At 44.3% G+C, this 25,686-nt stretch overlaps 2 pseudogenes; one reads left to right on the forward strand and one right to left on the reverse strand.

Annotated features, from left to right (window-relative positions):
- The window catches only part of LOC140468661 (NACHT, LRR and PYD domains-containing protein 12-like), a 46,296-nt pseudogene extending 24,316 nt beyond the window's left edge, over positions 1 to 21,980 (reverse strand).
- Positions 21,981 to 22,163: 183 nt separating this feature from the next.
- The window catches only part of LOC140468663 (NACHT, LRR and PYD domains-containing protein 1-like), a 63,330-nt pseudogene continuing 59,807 nt past the window's right edge, over positions 22,164 to 25,686 (forward strand).

Here is a 25,686-nt window from a genome sequence, read left to right on the forward strand (position 1 = left end):
ATATATTCTGCACATCAAAAGCAGGATAAATCCAACCTGGCCAATTAGCATCGCATCAATTTCCTAATTCCAGAGGGAAGGTGAGAGTGACAGCCCTTGACGTTAAGGCCACATTCAAACAAATGCGGCGTCAAGGAGCCCTGGCAAAACTGAAATCAATGGGTATCAGGAGCAAACTCTCCACTGGTTGGACTCTCACCTGGCACATAGGAAGATGGCTGTGGTTGTTGGAGGTCAGTCATCTCAGCACCAGGACATTTTGTAGGAGTTCCTCAGGAGTGCGTCCTATACCTAACCATCTTCAGTTACTTTATCAATGACTTTCCCTCTATCATAAGGTCAGAAGAGGGGATGTTCGCCAATGATTGTGCAATGTTCAGCACGATTCACATCTCCTCAGATACTGAAGCTGTCTGTGTCCAAATGCAACAAGATCTGGACCATATCCAGACTTGGGCTGACAAGTGGCAAGTAAAATCTGTGCCACGCAAATGCCAGAGGCAATGACCATATTCAATAAGAGACAACTAATCACCACCCCTGGATAGTCCATGAGGTTACCATAACTTATTATTGCTTATTATCTACTTTCTGTCAATGTTGATGAGAGGCTGAACTGGATTCACCACATAAACACAGTGGCTACAAAAACAAGTCACAGGCTTAGGATACTTCAGCAAGTATCTCACTTCTTGACTCCCCAAAGCCTATCCACCATCTACAAGGCACAAGTCAGGAGTGTGATGGGATACTCCATGCTTGTCTTGGATGGCCGCAGCTCCAACAACACTCAAGAAGCTTGACATCACCCAAGATAAAGCAGCCCCCTCTGGACTGGCGCCACATCCACAAGCATCCACTCCCTCCACTACCAATGTACTGTAGCAGCAGTGTACCATCCATAAGGTATACTGCAGAAATTAATCAAAGATCCACAGACAGCATCTTCCAAACCCATGACCACTTCTTTATCAAGGGCATTGCGGGTCAACTGCAACACATGGACTGCCCCTGCTTGAGAAGGTAGCTCACTACCACCTTCAAGGTGGGCAACTATAGACAGAGCAATAAACGCTGCCCTATCCAGCAACACCCACATCTCTTGAATGAAAAAAAGGATCATTTTATCTTCTTGCAATTGGTTAAATTAATTCAAGTTACTCTTCAGTCTGTCATGTTACTTGTCTGCAAAACGCTCCTTGTATTATGTTTCAGATTCACAATATTTTTTAGCTTTATTTATTTAAGTCCTGTATGATCTGTTATTGTTCTATGACAGTCTATGTTAATATAATGTCAATTAATTGAGCTGTTCTGAAGCCAAATTCATTATGTGGCTCTTGCACTTACCTGATCTTCTTTTCCATTGAAAATCATCTTGTATGTTAACAATAAGCTGCCTTCATCCACCCCTTCTTCAATCGTATGTTCCAATTTGTCTCAGTGAAGCTTTGACAACTTGAGCAGTTAGCAATCGAGAATTGAGTGAGTGTTGTGTTTGGATCTGCCAATACAAATGGGACCAAGTAGGCAGATGATCAAATTTCCATCTGTGCTTTGTTCCATTTTATAACAAATGTTTGAAGTTTTCTGTTAAACACATTGTCAAGCACCTTGTGAGAACTTGTCTACGTTATCTGCTTGATGCTGGACATAGTTTTGTTTCAGAAAGCTGTACCAGTATTGTTAAACATGACATGCCAGCAGCAAATCTGTTCCACACACTCTCTCATTCCCAGTATCATATTGTCTATTTGGAATTGGAGGTTTGATCTGTTTCCTGACAACTAACTCATTTTGAGTGTGAGCAGCAGCGGAGGTAGGATGAACTTGGAAGACTGCAGATAATGTAAGGCAGTTTTTATTAAAATTACTTACCGATAGTGGGCAGCAGTGTTTTTCTCTTTCACCGAAGGAGCGGGAGCAGCAGAGGAAGTGTCAGGGACCAGAGGGGTAGCCAGGAAGGAAAGCAGTGAGCATAAATACTCACCCTTCGACGCCAACGGCCATTTTGAGTGCGAGCAGCAACGAAGAAGGAGCGGGAGCAACGGAGGGAGTGATGAAGACCAGAGGGGCAGCTGGGAAGGAAAGCAGTGACCATATATATCAGCAAGGCGGCAAAACCAGAGACTCTACTACTGTAGTGTCTCCCACCCACCCTCCTCCTCTAACCTAGTTAATAAGCAAGAAGAGCGGGAGCGACGACCAGGGGACTGCCGGTAATATATCTGGGCAGTGGCTGAACCCAAGACACTACACATGTTGTGTCTCCCTCCCACCCCTGCCCTCACTAAATAAAGGGCTCTGGTTTGTTAAGGTAAGGATTTTCTATTTCTTTATCAGTGATTGGTTAAACATTTACTTTTTATAGTTTATCTATTAATTGGTTTTGGTTTTGAGAAAAAGACTATAGCAGAGAGGTATCAGAAAGTATTTTAACTCAAATTTATACAGAGTAATAAAGTAATTAACTAAGAAGAGATGGCTGGGCAGGTGATGTGCTGTAGCTGTACGATGTGAGGGCTGGCTGATCCCATTGTGAATGGTAGTGACCACATCTGCAGCAAGTGTTGGTTGCTGGAAGAACTCCAGCTCAGAGTTGATGATCTGGAATCTGAGCTTCAAACACTGCGGCACATTCGGGAGGGGGAAGAGTTACCTGGATGCTTTGTTTCAGGAGGCAGTCACACCTGGGAGATTAAGTAATTCACATTCAGTTAGTGATCAGGGACATCAGAGTGTGACCATAAGTGAGGCAGGTAGGGGGAACCTGAGTTCAGGAGTGCAGGAGCCTCAGCCCTTGACCTTGCCCAACAGGTATGAGATTCTTGCTCCCTGTATGCATGAGGAAAAGGGCTCTGGACAGGATGAGCCAGCTGAACACGGCACCATGGTGCAAAAGGCCATTAGGGAAAGTGAAAGCAACAGGGAGTATGGAGTCGGTGGAAAGATGAGTAGCAGGATAGCATGTGTGCAGGTGGATTTAAGCTTGAGGCTGACTAGGAATGCAGCAAAAAAAGGAAGGAAAGTTTAGGACATCTTATGACTTCCAATATCTCTAATGATAAGAAAGTTAACATTAAGGCACTTACCTGAATGCTTGTAGCATTCGTAACAAAGTAGACGAACTAACGGCACAGATCATCGTGAATGATTCTGATGTGGTAGGCATCACAGAGACATGGTTGCAGGGGGTTCAGGACTGGCAGTTAAACATCCAAGGATTTACAACTTATCGAAAAGACAGGGAGGTGGGCAGAGGGGCGGGGTTGCCTTGTTCATTAAGAACAAAATTAAATCTATGGCACTGAATGACATAGGGCAGATGATGTGGAGTCTGTGTGGGTGGAATTGAGGAACCACAAAGGCAAAAAAAAACCATAATGGGACTAATGTGCAGACTTCCTAACAGTGGTCAGGAACAGGGGCGCAACATGTACCGGGAAATAGAGAAGGCATGTCAGAAAGGCAAGGTCACGGTGATCATGGGGGACTTCAATATGCAGGTGGACTAGGTAAATAATGTTGCCAGTGGATCCAAATAAAGGAAATTCATGGAATGCTTACAGGATGACTTTTTGGAACAGCTTGTCATGGAGCCCACAAGGGAGCAGGCTATCCTGGACTTAGTGGTATGTAATGAACCAGACTTTATAAAAGATCTTAAAGTAAGGGAACACTTAGAAAGCAGAGATCATAATATGGCAGTGTTCAGTCTGCAGTTTGAAAGAGAGAAGGCAAAATCGGATATAATGGTGTTACAGTTAAATAAAGGTAATTATGAGGGCATGAGAGAGGAACTGACGAAAATCGACTGGAAGCAGAGCCTAGCGGGGAGGACAGTAGACAGGAATTTGTGGGTATAACTGAGGATACAGTACAGAGGTTCATCCCCAAGAAAAGAAAGATTATCCGGGGAGGAATTAGACAGCCATGGCTGACAAAGGAAATCAGGAAATGTATCAAAGAAAAAGAGAGATCCTATAAAATAGGATCCCAAGTAGACATTGGGCCACTTCAAACTGATGCTGGAAGGCTCGTGATTGGAGATAAGGAAATAGCTGGAGAACTTAAAAAGTACTTTGCATCAGTCTTCACAGTGGGAGACATGAGCAATATCCCAACAATTAAAGGGAGTCAGGGGGCTGAGTTGAATATGGTTGCCATTACAAAAGAGAAAGTGCTAGAAAAGCTAAAAAGGTCTTAAAATTGATAAATCTCCTGGCCCCGATGGGCTACATCCTAGAGTTCTGAGGGAGGTGGCTGAGGAAATAGCGGAGGCGTTGTTGAGATCTTTCAAAAGTCACTGGAGTCAGGGGAAAGTCCCGGATGATTGGAAGATCGCTGTTGTAACCCCCTTGTTCAAGAAAGGATCTAGACAATAAAAAAGGAAAATTATAGGCCAATTAGCTTAACCTCAGTTGTTGGTAAAATTCTAGAATCCATCGTTAAGGATGAGGTTTCTAAATTCTTGGAAGAGCAGGGTCTGAGTAGAACAAGTCAACATGGATTTAGTAAGGGGAGGTCGTGCCTGACAAACCTGTTAGAATTCTTTGAAGAGGTGACAAGTAGGTTAGACCAGGGAAACCCAGTGGATGTGGTCTATCTAGACTTCAAAAAGGCCTTTGATAAGGTGCCACATGGGAGGCTGCTGAGTAAGGTGAGGGCCCATGGTGTTCGAGGTGAGCTACTGGCATGGATTGAGGATTGGCTGTCTGACAGAAGGCAGAGAGTTGGGATAAAAGATTCTTTTTCGGAATGGCAGCTGGTGACAAGCGGTGTCCCGCAGGGTTCAGTGTTGGGGCCGCAGCTGTTCACATTCTATATTAATGATCTGGATGAAGGGTCTGGGGGAATTCTAGCGAGGTTTGCCGATGATACGAAGTTAGGTGGACAGGCAGGTAGTACTGAGGAAGTGGGGAGGTTGCAGAAGGATCTAGACAGTTTGGGAGAGTGGTCCAGGAAATGGCTGATGAAATTCAATGCGAGCAAATGCGAGGTCTTGCACTTTGGAAAAAAGAATAAAAGCATGGACTACTTTCTAAACAGTGAGAAAATTCATAAAGCCAAAGTATAAAGGGATCTGAGAGTGCTAATTGAGGATTCTCTAAAAGGTAAACATGCAGGTTGAGTCCATGATTAAGAAAGCAAATGCAATGTTGTCATTTATCTCAAGAGGGTTGGAATATAAAAGCAGCGATGTGCTACTGAGACTTTATAAAGCTCTGGTTAGGCCCCATTTGGAGTAGTGTGTCCGGTTTTGGGCCCCACACTTCAGGAAGAACATACTGGCACTGGAGTGTGTCCAGCGGAGATTCACATGGACGATCCCTGGAATGGTAAGTCTAACATAAGAGGAACGGCTGAGGATCCTGGGATTGTATTCATTGGAGTTTAGAAGGTTAAGGGGAGATCTAATAGAAACTTAATTTAATACATGGCTTGGAAAGGGTGGATGCTAGGAAGTTGTTTCCGTTTGGCGAGGAGACTAGGACCCGTGGCCACAGCCTTAATTAGAGCCAGTCAATTCAGAACAGAAATGCAAAGACATTTCTTCAGCCAGAGAGTGGTGGGCCTGTGGAGTTCATTGCCGCGGAGTGCAGTGGAACCCGGGACGCTAAATGTCTTCAAGGCAGAGATTGATAAATTCTTGATGTCACAAGGAATTAAGGGCTACGGGGAGAATGCGGGTAAGTGGAATTGAAATGCCCATCAGTCATGATTAAATGACAGAGTGGACTCGATGGGCCGAATGACCTTACTTCCATTCCTACATCTTATGGTCTTACAGAGACTAAAAGAATTGTTATTTACTTAGTTGATCCTCTGTCCATTCTGTTGAAGATATTCTTCTCATCAACCTGTTCAGAAATGAGATTAGATGACCTACAATGTGGAAACAGGCCCTTTGGCCCAACCAGTCCACACCGACCCTCCGAAGAGTAACCCACCCAGATCCATTTCCCTCTGACTAATGTACCTAACACTTATGGGCAATTTAGCATGGCCAATTCACCTGGCCTGCACATCTTTGGAATATGGGAGGAAACTGGAGTACCCGGAGGAAACCCACACAGACACGGGGAGAATGTGCAAACTCCACACAGACAGTTGCCTAGTGCTGTGAGGCAGCAGTGCTAACCACTGAGCCACTGTGCCACCCCTGTTGTGACACACCGTTGGAAGAGGTTAGATTTGAACCCAGGCTTCCTGGCTCAGAGGTAGGGACATTATCACTATGCCTCAAGGACCCTTATACTTTCAGCAGCATTATTTAGGCTTCTTCAGTTTAGCTATGACTCACTGTTTTAAATAAGGATTAAAAATTGTAATCAGAGATCTTATCCCGTCTCTGACTTATTGTAACAACATGATGCATGTTATTTTGAGGTGTAATGATTGGTCCAGATTCAAATTCTTCTCTGAAGTGACTTTGAACTACAGCACTGTGATATCACCATTTACCGTGGTCTGTAAAATACATCAAAGAATGTGCCTTTTCCCTTCCAATTGCTGACCTGTGTAAATGCAGAAGCTGCTTTGGTATTGTTCACTGGAAAATCTTTACTTTCTAATCTTTCTCTCTCATCCATCTGGCTCTCTGTAAAACCTAATTATTCTGAACTAGGTTTTCCTTATTTGTCTCAATATTTCATGTTTTTTTCTTGTTTTGGTGACGGATCTCTAAGGATGTTCTTCCACATTGATGGTAATAAGATCTTAAGACCATAAGAAGTAGGCATAGAATTAGGCCAGGTAAAAACAATGACTGCAGATGCTGAAAACCAAATACTGGATTAGTGGTGCTGGAAGAGCACAGCAGTTCAGGCAGCATCCAACGAGCAGCGAAATCGACGTTTCGGGCAAAAGGCTTTTGCCCGAAATGTCGATTTCGCTGCTCGTTGGATGCTGCCTGAACTGCTGTGCTCTTCCAGCACCACTAATCCAGTATAGAATTAGGCCATTCAGCCCATTGAGTCAGCTCCACCATTTGATCATGGCTTATTTGTTTCTCAACCCCATTCTCCTGCCTTCTCCTTGTAACCCTTAATCTCCTTCCCAAACAAGAACCTACCTCTGTCTTAAATACACTCAATGACTTGCTCTCCACAGCCTTCTTTTGCAATGTGTTCCACAGATTCACTGACCTCTGGCTGAAGAAATTCCTCATCTCAGTTCTAAAGGTCATCCCTTCACTCTGAGACTGTGCCCTGGGACCCTACTCTGTCCAACTATTGAAAACATCTTCTCCAAGTTCACTCTATTCAGACCTCTCAGTATTCTGTAAGTTTCAAACAGATTCCACATCTTCCAAACTCCATTGAGTACTCAACTGCTCCTCATGTGATAAAACTTTTAGTACCAGGATCTTGTAAACCTCCTCTGGACCTTTCCAATGCCAGCACATTCTTGTTTAGATACAGGGCCCAAAACTGCTTATGGTATTCCACATCTGACCAAAGCCTCAGCAGCACATCCCTGCTCTTGTATGCTAGCCCTCTTGAAATGAATGATAACATTGCATTTGCTTTTGTAACTGCAAACTGAAACTGCATGTTTAACAGAATCCTGAAATAGACCTCTCAAGTTCCTTTGTGCTTCAGATTTCTGCAGCCTTTTACCATTTAGAAAATAGTCTGTGCCTTTATTCTTATCAAAGTACATAACCTCACACGTTCCCACACTATTCTGATATTTCTTTGCCCACTCTCCAAGCCTGTCCCAGTCCTTCTGCAGCCTTCCTGACTCCTCAACAATACTTGCTCCTTTACCTACATTTCTGTCATCTGCAAATTTAACAACAATGCCCTCAGTTCCTTCACCCAGATCATTGATGTATAAAATGAATAGTTCTGGTCCCAACACATTTTGTTCCTGTTCTTCATGTGATGCCCTGGAATCGTAAATTAGCTTTGATACCTTCAACTATTTTTCATCTGCTGATAAGAGATCATTCCTTTTTATGATTTTGTCTTTCTAATTGGGAGAGGAAGACACCTGAAGCATTCTTCAATTTTATCACTATTCCAATATCTCATGTTTAACTGACTTGCATGAGCTTTTGTTTGATGTGGTAACAGAGAGGGTAAAGTTGTTATTATGATATACCTAGACTTCCAAAAGGCACTTTGTAAAGAGCAACAAACCTAACTTGTGAATGACGTCAGAACTCATGGGATAAAAGGGGTGCTATCAAAATGGGCATGAAATTAGTGGAGTAACAAGAAAGAAAGACAAGTGGCAAAGCGTTGTTTCTCGGATTAAAGCAAAGTTTGTTGTGGAAGTCCACAGGGACCAATATGAGGACACCAGGTCACCCTGATACATTCCTGATAAAGGACTTATGCCCGAAACATTGACTCTCCTGCTCCTGGGATGCTGGCTGACCTGCTGTGCTTGTCCAGCAGAACATTTTAATGAAGATGCAACCCTTCAGAATATTTGAAATTTATAAGGAGAGTGCAGAGCCTATAAAAGGACTTACACAGATCGGTGGAGTAGACAGTCAAATGATATATACACCGTACATTTTAATACAGATAGATGTGAAGTGATACATTTTAAAATTTATACATAGGATGTAGACAAACGCTGGGTCCAGCATTTATTGCCCATCTCTAGTTGTCCTTCAGAGGGTGGAGGTGAGCTGCCTTCTTGAACCACTGCAGTCCATGTGGCTTGACCCACAATGCCTTAACGAGGGAATACCAGGATTTTAATCCAGCAACAGTGAAGGAACAGGGACATATTTCCAAGTCAGGACGGAGAGTGGCTTGGAGGGGAACATACAGGAGTGCATTCCCATGTATCTACTGGGTAAAAACAATGACTGCAGATGCTGGAAACCAAATTCTGGATTAGTGGTGCTGGAAAAGCACAGCAGTTCAGGCAGCATCCGAGGAGCAGTAAAATCGACATTTCGGGCAAAAACCCTTCATCAGGAATACAGGCAGAGTGCCTGAAGGCTGGAGAGATAAATGAGAGGAGGTTGGGGGTGGGGAGAAAGTAGTATGGGGTACAATAGGTAAGTGGGGGAGGGGATGAAGGTGATAGGTCAGGTGGGAGGGTGGAATGGATAGGTGGAAACAAAAGACAGGCAGGTAGGACAAGTCATGGGGACAGTGCTGAGCTGGAAGTTTGGAACTGGGGTGAGGTGGGGGAAGGGGAAATGAGGAAACTGTTGAAGTCCATATTGATGCCCTGGGGTTGAAGTGTTCTGAGGCGGAAGAGGAGGCATTCTTCCTCCAGGCGTTGGGTGGTGAGGGAGCGGCAGTGAAGGAGGCCCAGGACCTCCATATCTTCGGCAGAGTGGGAGGGGGAGTTGAAATGTTGGGTCACAGGGCGGTGTGGTTGATTGGTGCAGGTGTCCCAGAGATGTTCCCTAAAGCGGTCTGCCAGGAGGCATCCAGTCTTTTCAATGTAGAGGAGACCGCATTGGGAGCAACGGATACAATAAATGATATTGGTGGATGTGCAGGTAAAACTTTGATGGATGTGGAAGGCTCCTATAGTGCCTTGGATGGAGGTGAGGGCGCAAGTTTTGCAACTCCTGCGGTGGCAGGGGAAGGCGCCAGGACAGGAGAGTGGGTTGTAGAGGGGGCGTGGACCTGACCAGGTATCACGGAGGGAATGGTCTTTGCGGAAGGTGGAAAGGGGTGGGGAGGGAAATATACCCCTGGTGGTGGGGTCCATTTGGAGGTGGCGGAAATGTCGGCGGATGATTTGGTTTATGCAAAGGTTGGTAGGGTGGAAGGTGAGCACCAGGGATTACATTAAACATGGTCAGGATTTTATTCCAATATTGCAATGGGATTTAAATTTGCAATATTGAATTAGCTGTCGATTTTACTCCAGATTCAATTTCCCATTTCATTAATTTGTGGACAAAGTCAAAAATCACAACATCAGATTATAGTCCAACAAGTTTATTTGGAAATAAATTTTTTTGGAGTGCTGCTCCTTTGACAGTTATGAATGTTTCTCTTCTACTTCCGAAATACACCTGGTGTTGCATGATTTTTAACTTTGTCCACCCCAGTCCAACATCAGTACCTCCACATCATTAATTTGTGTGAAAGCGTGAATACTTATTGTGTACACGGAGATCGATTTGACATCCTTCATGTTACACTGCTACCTTTGATTAACACCACTCCCAAAGAGAGTATAAACACAGAATGCTCGAAAAAGTCAGCATGTCCAGCAGTATCTGTAGACAGAGAAACAGAGTTAACATTTTGAATTTAACTCTTCAACATGGTTTCTCTCTGCTGGATCTATAGTTTCTCAGCATTCTCTGCATTTGTTTCAGATTGGCACAATCAACATTATTTTACTTTACTCCCATTTGGTTCTATTCTTCAGAATTAAGAAAAATAATTAAATTGTACTGTAGCATATGAAGAATTCTGTTTGGTTTTAACTTTCTGCAATATGGTTTAGACCTGTTTCATTAGTTTTTATTAAAGTTCCTAAATGGAAGGTGAGCGTTAATGGGTAGAACAGCATTTGAAGATTTGCAAATTTTGAAGGATGTCACTGGACAACAGGATCTGTACTATAATGCACAATAAGGCCACAATAATTGCTCAGAGTGAAATTTCTAAGAATTTTCTCAATGAAATGATTTGGCAATACTGCAAGCCATAAGTGGCATGCCGATAACCAAAGATCCCTCCTACCACAGTTATAATCTCTTCCAACATCCTTGTCAGATAGAACATATAAAAGCTTGAACACACACCCAATAGATTCAAGAACAGGTTCTTTTCTGCTGTTATTAGTCTTCTGAGTTGACATCTCAAACTTTAAAGTTAATGTTGAGCTTGCACTTTGTACACCTTCTCTGCAGCAGTAATATTTGGTCTCTTCTATTACCTGAATAAAGTTTGTATGGGATAAAAAAAAAGAGGTGGTCCTTGTCGGAATTACTCTCTGTGCCTCAAGCAAGTGAGGAAGGAATGGGAGGATAGAGAAAAGAAAATGAATGCCTGGCTGAGATGCTGTTGCAGAGGAGAAAGGTTCAAATTTTTGGATCATTGGAATCTTTTCTGATGTAGATGTGACCTGTATTAGAAGGACCGATTGCACCTGGATTGGAAGGGGATGAGTATACTGGCAGGGAGATTTGCTAGAGCTGCTCAGGAAGGCTATTAAAGGGATGGGTGGGACCCAGGGAGATAGAGACAAAAGACAGCAGTCTGAGACGAATAGTTTTGGAAAAACGAGTAAGTCAAATAGTCAGAGCATGCAGTAACAAAACAGAGAATGAGGTAGGACTGACAAATTTAATTGCATTTATTCAAAGAAAGAGGCCTAACGGGTAAAGCAGATGAACTGAGGGCATGGTTGGGATCATGGGACTGGGATACTATAGCAATTAAAAGGACGTGGCTTAGGAATGGACAGGACTGTCAACTTAATGTTCCAGGGTATAGATACCATAGAAAGTTTAGAAAGGGGAGCTAGAGAGGAGGGTGAGTGGCGTTTTTGATTAAGGATAACATTACTAATATACTTAGAGAGGATATTCCTGGTAATATGTGCAGGGAGGTTATTTGGGTAGAACTGAGAAATAAGAAAGGGATAATTACCTCATTGGGATTGTACCAAAAAAACCTCCAGTAGTCAGCTGAAAATTGAGAAACAATTTTTGAAAGTTATATATGAGAATAATAGGGTGGTTATGATTTTAACTTTCCAAACATAGACTGGGATTGTCAGTGTTAAGGGCTTGGATGGAAAGGAATTTGTTAAGTGTGCACAAGAAAATTTTCTGATTCAGTATGTTAATGTACCTACTAGAGAAGGTGTAAAACTTGACCAATTCTTGGAAACTAAGGCAGGGCAGGTGACTGAGGTGTCAGTGTGGAGCACTCTGGGGCCAGCGGCTGTAATTCTCTTAGTTTTAAAATAGTAATGGAAAAGGATAGACCAGATCTAAAGGTTGAAGTTCGAAATTGGACGAAGACCGATTTTGACAGTATTAGGCAAGAACTTTCAAAAGTTGCTTGGGGATGTTCACAGTCAAAGGGATGGCTGGGAAGTGGGAAGTATTCAAAAATGACATAACAAGAGTCCAGAGACAGTATATTCCTGTTCGGGTAAAAGGAAAGGCTGGTAAGTGTAGAGAATGCTGGATGACTAGAGAAACTTAGGTTTTGCTCAAGAATAAGAAAACCTATGTCAGGTATAGATGGCAGACATCAGCTGATTCCCTAGAAGAGTATAACAGCAGTAGGAGTATACTTCAGAGGGAAATCAGGAAGGCAAAAAAGTGACATGAGATAGCTTTGACAAATAAGGTGAAGGAGAATCCAAAACGGATTCTATAAATACATTAAAGGACAAAAGGAAAACAAGGGAGAAAATAGTGCCTGCCAAAAACCAGTAAGACAGCCCAAGAGTGGAACTGCAGGAGATGGGGGAGATACTAAACAAGCATTTTGCATCATTGTTTACTGTGGAGAAGAATATGGAAGAATGTCCATATTTCAGAGGAACAGGTGCTGGATGCATTAAAAAGCATAAATTTGGATACATCCCCAAGACTAATCAGGTGTACCCTAGAACTTTGTGGGAAGCTGGGAAAGTGATTGGTGCCCCTTGCTGAGATATTTGTATCATCAATATCCACAGGTGAGGTGGCAGTAGACTGGAGGTTGGCTAACATGGTGTCACTATTTCAGAAAAGTGGCAAGGAAAAGCCAGGGAACTATCGACCGTTGAGCCTTATATCAGTGATGGGCAAGTTGTTGGAGGGAATCCTGAGGGACAGGATTTACATGTATTTAGAATGATTAGAGATAGTCAACATGCTTTGTACATGGGAATCATGTCTCACTAACTTGATAGTTTTTTGAAGTAACGAAGAGGATTGACAAGGGCAGAGCAGTGGACATAACCTTTATGGATGTCAGTAAGACATTCAACAAGGTTCCTCATAGTAGATTGGTTAGCAAGGCTGGATCACACAGAATACAGGGCGAACTAGCTATTTGGATGCAGAACTGACTTGAAGGTAGGAGACAGAGGGTGGTGGTGGAGGGTTGCTTTTCAGACTTGAGGCCTTTGACCAGTGGTGTGCCACAAGCTTTTCATTTATATAAATAATTTGGATGTGAAAGTAGGAGGTATGGTTAGTAGGTTTGTAGATGACACTACTAAAACTGGAGATGCTGTGGACAACAAAAGGTTACAACAGAGTACAATGGGAACTTGATCAAATGGGCCATTGGGCCAGTGGGCAAAGAAGCGGCAGATGAAGTTTAATTTAGATAAATGAGAGATGCTGCATTTTGGAAAAGCAAATCAAAGCAGGACTTATAAACTTAATGGTAAGATCCTGGGCAGTATTGCTGAACAAAGAGACCTTGGAATTCAGGTACACAATTGCTTGATAGTAGAGTTGCAGGTAGATAGGACAGTGAAGGAGGCGTTTGGTATGCTTGCCTTTATTGGTCAGAGCATTGAGTATAGGAGTTGGGAGGTATTGGTGTAGCTGTACAGAACATTGGTTAGGCCACTTTTGGAATATTGCGTGCAGTTCTGGTCTCCTTCCTATCGGAAGGATGCTGTGAAACTTGAAAAGGTTCAGAAAAGATTTACAAGGATGTTGCCAGGGTTGGAGAGTTTGAGCTGCAGAGAGAGGCTGAATAGTCTGGGACTGCTTTCCCTGGAGTGTCGGAGGCTGTGGGATAAACTTAATGCGATTTATCAAATCATGAGATGCATGGATAAGATAAAGAGACAAGGTCTTTTCGCTGGGGTGGGGGAGTGCAAAACTAGAGGGCACAGGTTTAAGGTGGAAGGAAAAGATTTAAAAAGGGACCTAAGGGGCAACGTTTTCATGCAGAGGGTGTTGCGTGTATGTAATGAGATGCCAGAGCAGGTGGTGGAGGTTGATGCATTTTAAATGTAGTAATTGTATCTGGATGGGTACATGAATAGGAAAGGTTTAGAGGAGTGTGCACCAAATGCTGGCAAATGGGACGAGATTAATTTAAGATATGTGGTCAGCACAGATGAGTTGGACTGAAAGATCTGCACTGTTCTGTACATCTCTATCACTATTTGCCTGTACTGCATGCAAAACAAAACTTTTCACTGTACCTAGGTACATGTGATAACAATAAATCAAATCAAAAAGAGCTATAGGGGAAGTGATACACTTTACAGCTTTGATTAATGGAAATTCTGTTTCCACCAGCATGGGTCAGGAAAACTAGTTGCTCTCTATACTGAAGGTAGCCTTTCGACTTTGACTGGTGGATGCCTGAGAAATAGCAGTCGTTCCATAAATATAAAGAAAACTGAGTGTAAACAAGGAGTTAGGTTGAGAGGGACCATGAAATGCTTTTGGCCAACAGGATTAAGGAAAATCCCAAGGAGCAAGAGGGTAGCCAGGGAAAGGGTAAGCCCACTCAAAAGACAAAGGAGGGAATTTATGAGTGGAGCCAGAGGAAGTACATCAGCATTCTCAAAGAAGGAGGACATGTTGGGTGGCAAGTCTCAGGATGGATACATTAAATTCTGGCATGTCCTAGAATATCAAAAAAGAAGAGGTGGTGTTGGATGTTTGAAAAGCAAGATCCCAGGACCTGTTGGGATGTATCCCAGAATGCTGAGGGAAGGGAGGGAGGAAATTATCAGGGCTTTGTTACAAAATCTTTGTGTCCTCTTTAGTCACAGAAGATGTCCCAGAGGACTGGAGAATAACCCATGTTTGATTCTTTGTTTACAGTCAACAGGAATAATCAAGAAATTACTGGCTAGTGAGCCTTACATTCAAGAGGTAGAAAAATAATTGGAGAAGACTATTAGGGACAGGATTTCCTCCCATTTGGAAAAATTTGGACTTAATAATGACAGGCAGCATGACTTTGTACATGAGGTTGTTTCTCAAACTTGATTGAGTTTTGTTAACAAGTGACAAAGATAATTGATGAGTGCACAGTGGTAGATTTTGTCGACATGGACTTTAGCATGGCAGGCTGACACAAAAAGTGAAGACACATGAGATCCAAGGTGAGCTGGTGAGATGGATGCAGAAATGGTTGGTCATAGAAGGAAGAGGAGCAGTGAAAGGGTATTTTCTAACTGGAAATCTGTGATCAGTAGTATTCTACATAGATCAGTGCTGGGATCCTGTTATTTACCAGGATGTTGCCTGGTTGGGAGTTACAGAATCATAGAGATGTACAGATTGGACACACACCCTTTGGACCAACTCATCCGTGCCGACCAGATATCCTAAATTAATCTAGTCACATTTGCCAGCATTTGGCTCCTATCTCTCTAAACCCTTCCTATTCATGTAGCCATCCAGTTGCCTTTTAAATGTTGTAACTGTATCAGCATCTACCGCTTCCTCTGGCAGCTCAATCTATACACACACTCGACCCTCTGTGTGAAACGTTACCCCTTAGGTCCCTTTTAAAATCTTTTTTCTCTTATCCATAACTAATGCCCTCTAGTTTTGGACTTCCCTGCCCCACGGAAAAGACCTTACCTATTCAGCCTATCCATGCCCCTCATGATTTTATAAGGTCACCCATCAGCCTCTGATACCTCAAATCCTCCAACCCTGGCAACATCCTTGTAAATCTTTTCTGAACAGTTTCAAATATCCTTCAGATAGGAGGGAGACTAGAATTGCACACAACATTCCAAAAGTGGCCAAACCAATATAATGAGGAGAGATTGGGCAAATATGGTTTGTTTGCACTTGAACATCAAGGGAGGAGGAGCAACCTGACAGAAGTTTACAAAATTATGAGAGGCATGGATAAAACGGAAAATCAAAATCTTTTTTCCCCAGTACAGAAATCTCAGTTACTATGGAACATAGGTTTAAAATAAGAGGGTAAAGTTTAGAGAAGATGTAAGAGGCCAGTTTCTTACACAGAGAGTAGCAAGTGCCTGGAATGTGCTAACAGAATGGTGAAATTCTATTCAACAGCGATGTTTAAGAGCCAGATTGACAGATACATTAATAGATGAGGAATAAAGGGATACAGACCATGGGGAGGCAAAACATTTTTTTAGTTTAGAAAGACATCTTGGTGGGCAGGAGGGCCTGTTCTTGGGCTGTACTGTTCTTTATTCTTTGTCTGGTAGTGTATGTGGAGAGAGAAACAGAATCAATGTTTCAAGTCCAGTACAACTCTTGTTCAGAACTATAGTAATCAGCAGGAGGAATGCTTGCTATTTTTAACCACAGCCATAAAATTTCATCAGATCCGGAGTCAATGTTGAGGATTCGCAGGGCAACCCCCTCCCAATTGTATAACACAGTGTCACCACCTCTGGTGGAACAGGACATATCCGAGGATGGTGATGGTGGTGTTTGGGACTAGGTTTGATTCTGTGAATGTGACCATGTCAGGCTGTTGTTTGAGTAGCCTGTGAAACATCTCTCCCAATGTTGGCACTAACCACAGTAGCTGGTCCTTGAAAAAGCTCCACATTCCACATTGCATCCTAAATCTTGCCCAATTGCATTGTAGCCGCCTTTCCCCCCGCGGGATATGCCTATCCCTTTCCATCCCCAAAGTAAACATAACCAAATTGTGATTACTATCACCAAAGTGCTCACCTACCTCCAAATCTAACACCTGGTAGGGTTCATTACCTAACCTCACCCCTTGTTAAAATACAGATTTGAGACAGCCCAGGGAATCCCTAGTGTACTCAACCCATAAGCCTCTCTTGGTTCGTGCCGGAGATCGTACTTTTGGTAGCCTGGAATAAAAAACCTCTTCCAGACAGTTTAGTTTAATTTTAGTTATCCCCTTTATTTACCAATAGAATCACTGTTACAACATAGCACTGATACCTATAGGCTAAACTAACTAGGTTCTAATAACCCAGGAGAATAGGACATCAGCTCTTCAACAACCCTGGCATTTACTCTGCTGAACTATCACAAACAGGCTATCTTTATATAAAAAGTTTACAAAAGCTGTACTGTCACAAACAGGCTTTCTTTATACAAAAAGTTTACAAAAGCTCTGCATGTTCTGAACCAGACAGATAACAATGAAGGGCAATAATTCAGAGAAGTTAATTGATACCGAGTTTCGTTTCAAGGTCAGAATCAAATACTGTTATAAATTTAACAAGGGAACAGCCATGAATGTCATCTCACTCAGTGTCCTGTTTACAGAGGAACCTCGATTATCTTAACGAGATGGGCAGGCACGATTTCGTTCGGATAGTTGATTACTCGGTTAATTGATTCAATGCCTTTCCTCTGGGGCTTGGAGTTTTCTGTTCAGTCTACTCCCCGTTCAAAAGAGTAGGCAGCAGCACACCTCACACGAGCCACTGCCCCCCACCTCTCCCCATCTGTCCCCCAACCCTGACAGCTCCAACCCCCCTCAAACTCCTCCAACACTGCACCACTGTCTGCCCCCCCACAACCACAACCACATCCACCTCCACCCCCGTCTGCCCCCAACCCTGTCCAACACTGACCCACCAGCTGCCACCCCCCCCAACCTTGTTCTGGATTAGTGGTGCTGGAAGAGCACAGCAGTTCAGGCAGCATCCAAGTAGCTTCGAAATAGACGTTTCGGGCAAAAGCCCTTCATCAGGCACAGTGGCACGGTGGCACAGGCGACTGACTGTGTGGAGTTTGCACATTCTCCCAGTGTCTGCGTGGGTTTCCTCCGGGTGCTCCGGTTTCCTCACACAGTCCAAAGATGTGCAGGTGAATTGGCCATGGTAAATTGCCCGTAGTGTTAGGTAAGGGGTAGTTGGAGGGGTATGGGTGGGTTGCGCTTCGGCGGGGCGGTGTGGACTTGTTAGGGTGAAGGGCCTGTTTCCACACTGTAGGTAATCTAATTTTTGTAAGGTTCCACCTCTGCCCTAGACTGGACAATGTTGGAGAGATTATTTGGGGGAAGGGGGTTTTAGGGTACACCCCTGTATAGAACTCCAGGGAAAGTGTGGGGAGAGAGGGCAGGTGGTCAGTCATTTGGAGACGGTGCCTGGGCTTCCATCGATGTCCAGGACTGTTCTTGGCAGCATTTCAATAAACTGGGTTCATTTTTAATCATTGTAAACAAAAGACGCGAGTAGTTTTGGAAACACGTCTTTGATGTAATGTTTCTATCGGGACCTTAAGTTCTTCTTCAGTTAATTCAATATTCAGATAATTGAGGTTCATCTGTATACAGATTCACTGATATTAAGGCAAATGTTCTTAATTGCCTTACCCTCCCTGTCTGTCTATTTTCCAGCGTACAGCAAATGTGTTTTATCATTCAACATTACATTTTACTCTAAATGTTTAAGGACAAGTTTTAAGGCTAAAGACTTTCTCATTCCCTCCTTTTATCATTTCACGTCAACTACATAGCTTATACAAGTATAATTAGACCATTTAGTCGAGTTGTATTCTCAATAAGTCAAGCACTTTCTCTGGCAAGTCATCATCCAGAGGAGCAGAGTCTGAAAGATATTGGATTTCAGCATGGAAGTTCAGACCTGGAGGTACAAGGGTAGACAAGGATCGGCTAACCAGATTCCTCTTTGGCTTAGGTGAAAAGCAATGTACGGTCCATTTCACGCATACGCGGATGGCAATGTATATTCCTAGGATGAGACCAAGGATTATCAGTACGTACCACATGATTCATCCGCACAGCGACTATAGCCAGCAAGTAACACTCCATCCGCATGAATTGGATGATAGTGGGGCAGGTATCTTCCCTGCATCTTGACCTATTTTGTTGATAACGTCTGTGTCGTCTGAAATGTCTTTTGAGAAATCATCGATGTAGGTGCAACATTGCAGGCTAATGACTGAATAAACACTTCCTTTAGCAAGGAGAAAATCTAGCACTGGCCGAATCTGAAGCGACATCATCCTGCTCTCCTATAACTCTTTGTTCACCAAGCGTGGTCAGTTGAGTTGGCAAGTTTTTCGATATCATATGCAAGGTCACTTATCTGATCTAGGGCCACCTCAGCACCCCAGCCAGAAGTAAGATCTCCCAACAACCTGGACCACTAGGTTTGTTGATGGTAGAAGTTGTGTAAGTCCTGTTGTTTCTCCAATAATTTTGTTCCATACTAATTCACATGTTGGTGGGCGTTCCATTCATCATCTACTTCAGGTACTTCATGGTGGAGGGTAAAAAGTGCTAAGGTGTATACCAGGGCGCAACATCCACAACAGTCATTGGGTAAATATGGGTAGGCTTTGTTTTTAAAATCGCCAATGAAGGCTAAAAGGAGTTTCAAGGGTGCACTTCCGTGAGTGAATGACGAGTCCACTCAGAGCGAGAGCTGAACGTGTAAACAGTGGGTGCTAGCAAACATTCGGGTTGTCCAAGTGTATTGACGTATGGGGAGTAGGAGTACGATCAGTGTCTTTGATAATATTTTTGCACAGTTTTTACTTTACTTGCCCCATGTCGTGGGTACCAGAAGGTCTTTCAATGCACCATTCTAACAGCGGAAGAATGTTAACATTGACTCCTTCAGGTTTGTTAGTGCACTTTACAGTGACATGCTTCTTCTATCGAATGGGTTTTTTCATACAAATGAGGGATTGCATAGGTGGGTGAGTCCTATTTATACACTGTCCATCAGAATGGTGGAACACTGAGCCAACGACACATGGATCGGGGGTTTAGCTTGAATAAAGAAACCATTAGTAACAGGAGGAGGATTGGGAGTGTATAGTATTTTTGACCTTTCTTCATCTTTCTAGCTTGTCTTGTTAATTACAATAGCAACTGAACACAGGAAACGCGTAAAGGTATTTCTGTCAGTGGCAGTAGGTTGGATGGGGAGAGAATTCTGTCAAGAATGTATAGGTGGTCAGTGTCATGGTAATAGGTGCCTTAGGGTTTGGTGATAGAGCATGGAAACAGACCCATCGGTCCAATTCATCCACACTAACCAAGTCCCATTTGGCAGCACCTGGCCCATAACCCTTTACACCCTTCCTATTCATATACCCATCCAGATGCCTTTTATATACTATAATTGTATCAGCCTCCATCACTTCCTCTGGCAGCTCACTTCCATACACGCAACACCCTCTGCGTGAAAAAGTTGCACCTTAGGTCCCTTTTAAATCTTTCCCCTCTCACCCTGAAACTATGGCCCTCTAGTTCTGGACTCCCCAGCCAATCCCAGCCCAACCAAGCCCACAGCCCAGGCCCTTGTCATGACACAGTCTGTTTGAGGCACCTGTAGCCCCATTGATAAAGTACAGATTTGAGACTGCCCAGGGAATCCCTTGTGAACTCAACCTGTAAGCCTCTCTTGATTCATTCCAGAGATCGTACTTTTGGTAGTCTAGAATAAAAAAAACTCTTACAGACACTTTAGTTTAATTTTAGTCATTTTTGTGGAAAATGTGTAGGAATATTGCTTCTGCAGAAGTCACGAGACTCAGCTAACAGGGTCTGCAGGCTACGCAATAGATCACAAACAGATGTGGTGAACAGATTAGACTAGATGAGCTTCGGTTGCACAAATGCCTATAAGCAGCTGCAATTGTCATGCACGGTGAGCTTAAGATAAAGATAATCAAATAAGGCATGATACAAAACATGGGGGGGGGGGGGTGATAAGATTAGAGTCATGGGAGAAGTAAACAGAGGTGGTGCTGAGTTGATGCAAGGCAGAGTGAAGCTGGCGCTTGTGACAAGCTATGGGAATCAGGTAGATTACCAATAGCGAGAAGGGAGAGTACTGAGAGACTAAAAAAAACTGTATAAAAAAAGCCGAGAATGTTCAGCAGGTGTGCCTACTTGATGGACATCCACTCTTGCAAAAACGTAGGAATAAAGACTGCTTCAGAATTTGACTCGGACAAAAAATTTATTTAATGGTGAGCTACATTTCTCAGTCATTCCTTTTATTTACAAACAGCATCACTGTTACAACACAATGCTGATACCTAAAAGCCAAGCTAACTGGATTCTAATAACCCAGGAGTGTAGGACATTGCTCTTCCTTCAAAAGCCTGTGCAAGCTATTCTGCTGAACTAGCACAAACAGACTTCTTTTATACAAAATGTTTCACAGAAGCCGTATTGTCAGAAACAGGCTTTCTTTACCCAGAAGTTTACAAAACGCTCTGCATGTTCTGAACTAGACAGAGGACAGTGAAGGGCAATAATTCAGGAGAAAAGTGAATTGATACCGAGTTTCGTTTCAAGGTCAGAATCAAACACTTATAAATTTGACAAAGGAACAGCCATGAATGTGATCACCCTGTGTCCTGTTTATACAGATTCACTGATGTTAAAGGCAAATGTTCTTAACTACCTTACCCTCCCTGCCTGTCTATTTTCCGGTGTGAAGCAAATGTGTTCTTTAATTCGACATTACATTTTAGTCTAAATGTGTTTTAAGGCTATAGACTTTCTCACCATGTTCAGCTTTTTTTTTCCCCTCGCTACCTTACCACTGCCAATCCCTTTTGGCTGCCTGACTGCTCTCCTCCCACTTTCTGGGGCTCCATCACCACCGATTGCAGCATGAGGGATGGTGTGGAGTTGGACAAAGTTAAAAAATCACACCACATCAGGTTATCGTCCAACAGGTTTAATTCGGAAACACAAGCGCTGCTCTGCAAGCTTGTACTGTCCTTCCAAACGAACCTGTTTTGGGCTACACGCTGCAGGAGACAGTCCTCACCCACTACCTGCCTCTTATACGCCACCTTTTTTTTCCGAGCAACTAACAGTTCTGATAAAAAGGTTACCGAATCCGAAACGTTACCTCCAAACCTTCCGAGTTTCTCCAGCGGTTCCCGCTTCCGGCCACATTCATCTCCCCGGCGACCATCTCCAGGAGGAACCTCGCATCCTAATTGCCAGAATCACCAGATTGACGGGAACGTTGACCAATCGGAGCTGGGGGGTGATGGCTCTCGCGGATGCCCGAGGCGCGGCCGTTTAACGGACATCGCGCGAGCTTGGCGAGATGGCTCGGAGCTTGGCACTGCGCATGCGGGACATTTAAACTCGCAACCGCGGAAAGGTGGCTCATCGTCTCTCGCCGAGTGATAGTTCCTTCTTCGTCCTTTTTCTTTCCAGTGACGGTGAGAAAGCACTTTCGACGTTGACCGGCAAACTGTTAATGTGCAGCTCTACCGTGGAGGATCTCATATCAGATGGTGCGTGTCTCGGGCAGCGATCGGAAACAGGGCCCTTCGGCCTATCTCGTCTATGCTAACCAGGTTTACTCAACTGAACCAGCCCCGTTGGGCCCATATCCCCCTCTGAATCCTCAATGTTCATGTGCCTGTCCAAAAGACGGTGGCACTTCAGAGTTGACAGGACACCAGGGCAGGATGAGATTCATCCAAGGGTACTGACTGAAGTGAGAGGTGTTTGGTATGTTTCCATGCTGTATATCTCTGCGATTCTAAGATTTGCACAGCGTCTGACCAGAAGCTATGGAGTCCAGTGAGGTAGTGAATGCTAAACACCGCTTCATGATTATGCAACAGTTATAGTTCGTAGTGCTAAGGTCAATGAGACCTTAATAAGGTCATTGTTCTACTTCTGTATTGTTGCCACTGTAACCAATGCCACGATGCAAGGTGCTATACCCCATTCCTAAATGTGATCACAATGGTGTTGATATGAAGGAAAAACTGACTAAAACTGATATTGTAACTAGACTAAGGCTATGATAAATAACCAGCTGGAGCATTTTAAAAGATCATGCAGTTGAAAAATACATTTTGTTTATAAATCAAAAACTGAGTGCACAGATCTGTCTATAGCTCACTCAGGAAATGTCAGTCTTTTTCAGGCAGTGACAGGACAAATTATGAGCATAGGGAAATGATAGTGACATTGAACAACTAATGTTCTGTCTTTACAGAAGAAGATACAAGATACCTACCAGGAAAAGGTCAATGGACTAATAAGAATGGGGACATTGAATTCATTAAAATTAGCAGAAAGTGAGTTGTAGAGAAAATTTTAAGTAACTTTCTTTGTTCTTTCCTGCGATGTGGTTGTTCAGTCAGCATTTGTTACCCTTGAACTAAATTTTTGCTTGGCCATTCCAGAGGGCGGTTAAGAGTCAACCACATTACAGAGTGTCTGGATTTGCACGTAAGCGAGATCAGATGGTAGATTTCCTTCCCTAAACCAGATGGATTTTAATGACATTGAAATCAAATTTCACGATGGTGGGATTTGAGCCCATGTCCCTAGAATGTTAGCTGGGTATCCTAGAATATTTATACAGCCTGAAATATTCTTGAGACCTGATGGCCTATATTGTAGGATTCTAAATGATACCAATGCACAAATGGAGGCTGTGAGTTTATGAAATTTTCTTGAGTCCGGATCAGTGTCAGCAGACTTGGAAAAGTATACTCGCTAAAAACAATGACTGCAGATGCTGGAAACCAGATTCTGGATTAGTGGTGCTGGAAGAGCACAGCAGTTCAAGCAGCATCCAAGTAGCTTTGAAATCGACGTTTCGGGCAAAAGCCCTTCATCAGGAATAAAGGCAGTGAGCCTGAAGCGTGGAGAGATAAGCTAGAGGAGGGTGGGGGTGGGGAGAAAGTAGCATAGAGTGCAATGGGTCAGTGGGGGAGGGGATGAAGGTGATATAGGTCAGGGAGGAGAAGGTGGAGTGGATAGGTTGAAAAGAAGATAGGCAGGTAGGACAAGTCCGGACAAGTCATGGGGACAGCTACTGAGCTGGAAGTTTAGAACGAGGGTGAGGTGGGGGAAGGAGAAATGAGGAAACTGTTGAAGTCCACATTGATGCCTTCGGGTTGAAGTGTTCCGAGGCGGAAGATGAGGCGTTCTTCCTCCAGGCGTCTGGTGGTGAGGGAGCGGCGGTGAAGGAGGCCCAGGACCTCCATGTCCTCGGCAGAGTGGGAGGGGGAGTTGAAATGTTGGGCCACGGGGCGGTGTGGTTGATTGGTGCGGGTGTCCCAGAGATGTTCCCGAAAGCGCTCTGCTAGGAGGCGCCCAATCTCCCCAACGTAGAGGAGACCGCAACAGATACAATAAATGATATTAGTGGATGTGCAAGTAAAACCTTGATGGATGTGGAAGGCTCCTTTAGGGCCTTGGATAGAGGTGAGGGAGGAGGTGTGGGCACAAGTTTTACAGTTCCTGTGGTGGCAGGGGAAAGTGCCAGGATTGGAGGGTGGGTTGTTTGGGGGCGTGGACCTGACCAGGTAGTCACGGAGGGAACGGTCTTTGCGGAAGGCGGAAAGGGGTGGGGAGGGAAATATATCCCTGGTAGTGGGGTCTGTTTGGAGGTGGCGGAAATGTCGGCGGATGATTTGATTTATGCGAAGATTGGTAGGGTGGAAGGTGAGCACCAGGGGCGTTCTGTCCTTGTTACAGTTGGAGGGGTGGGGTCTGAGGGCGGAGGTGCGGGATATAGACGAGATGCGTTGGAGGGCATCTTTAACCACGTGGGAAGGGAAATTGCAGTCTCTAAAGAAGGAGGCCATCTGGTGTGTTCTGTGGTGGAACTGGTCCTCCTGGGAGCAGATACGGCGGAGGCAGAGAAAGTGGGAATACGGGATGGCATTTTTGCAAGAGGTAGGGTAGGAAGAGGTATAATCCAGGTAGCTGTGGGAGTCGGTGGGTTTGTAAACAATGTCAGTGTCTAGTCGGTCGTCATTAATGGAGATGGAGAGGTCCAGGAAGGGGAGGGAGGTGTCGGAGATGGTCCAGGTAAATTTAAGGTCAGGGTGGAATGTGTTGGTGAAGTTGATGAATTGCTCAACCTCCTCACAGGAGCACGAGGTGGCGCCAATGCAGTCATCAATGTAGCGGAGGAAGAGGTGTGGAGTGGTGCCGGTGTAATTACGGAAGATCAACTGCTCTACGTAGCCAACAAAGAGACGGGCGTAGCTGGGGCCCATAGTGTGACCATGGCTACCCCTTTGGTCTGGAGGAAGTGGGAGGATTCAAAGGAGAAGTTGTTAAGGGTGAGGACCAGTTCTGCCAAACGAATGAGAGTGTCGGTGGAAGGGTACAGTTGGGGACGTCTGAAGAGGAAAAAAGGGAGGGCTTGGAGGCCCTGGTCATGGCGGATGAAGATGTAGAGGGATTGGATATCCATGGTGAAGATGAGGCGTTGGGGGCCAGGGAAACGGAAGTCTTGGAGGAGGTGGAGGGCGTGGGTGGTGTCTCGAACGTATGTGGAGAGTTCCTGGACTAGGGGGGATAGGACAGTAGGTAGGTAGAGATGAGTTCAGTGGGGCAGGAGTATGCTGAGACGATGGGTCGGCCAGGGTGGTCAGGCTTGTGGATCTTGGGAAGGAGGTAGAACCGGGCAGTGCGGGGTTCCCGGACTATGAGGTTGGAAGCTGTGGGTGGGAGATCTCCTGAGGTGATGAGGTACTGTATGGTCTGGGAGATGATGGTTTGGTGATGGGGGTGGGGTTATGGTCGAGGGGGCAGTAGGAAGAGGTGTCCTCGAGTTGACGTTTGGCTTCAGCGGTGTAGAGGTCAGTGCGCCAGACTACCACTGCGCCCCGTTTATCCGCTGGCTTGATGGTGAGGTTCGGATTGGAGCAGAGGGTTTGGAGGGCTGCGCGTTGTGAGGGTGAGATGTTGGAGTAGGGGTTGGAGGTAGACAGGTTGAGGCGGTTAATGTCCCGGCAGCAGTTGGAAATGAAGAGGTCGAGGGCAGGTTATAGGCCAGCGTAGGGGTGTCCAGGTG

This window comes from Chiloscyllium punctatum, chromosome 47 (genome assembly GCF_047496795.1).
Source record: "Chiloscyllium punctatum isolate Juve2018m chromosome 47, sChiPun1.3, whole genome shotgun sequence".
In the NCBI taxonomy this organism is placed as follows: domain Eukaryota; kingdom Metazoa; phylum Chordata; class Chondrichthyes; order Orectolobiformes; family Hemiscylliidae; genus Chiloscyllium; species Chiloscyllium punctatum.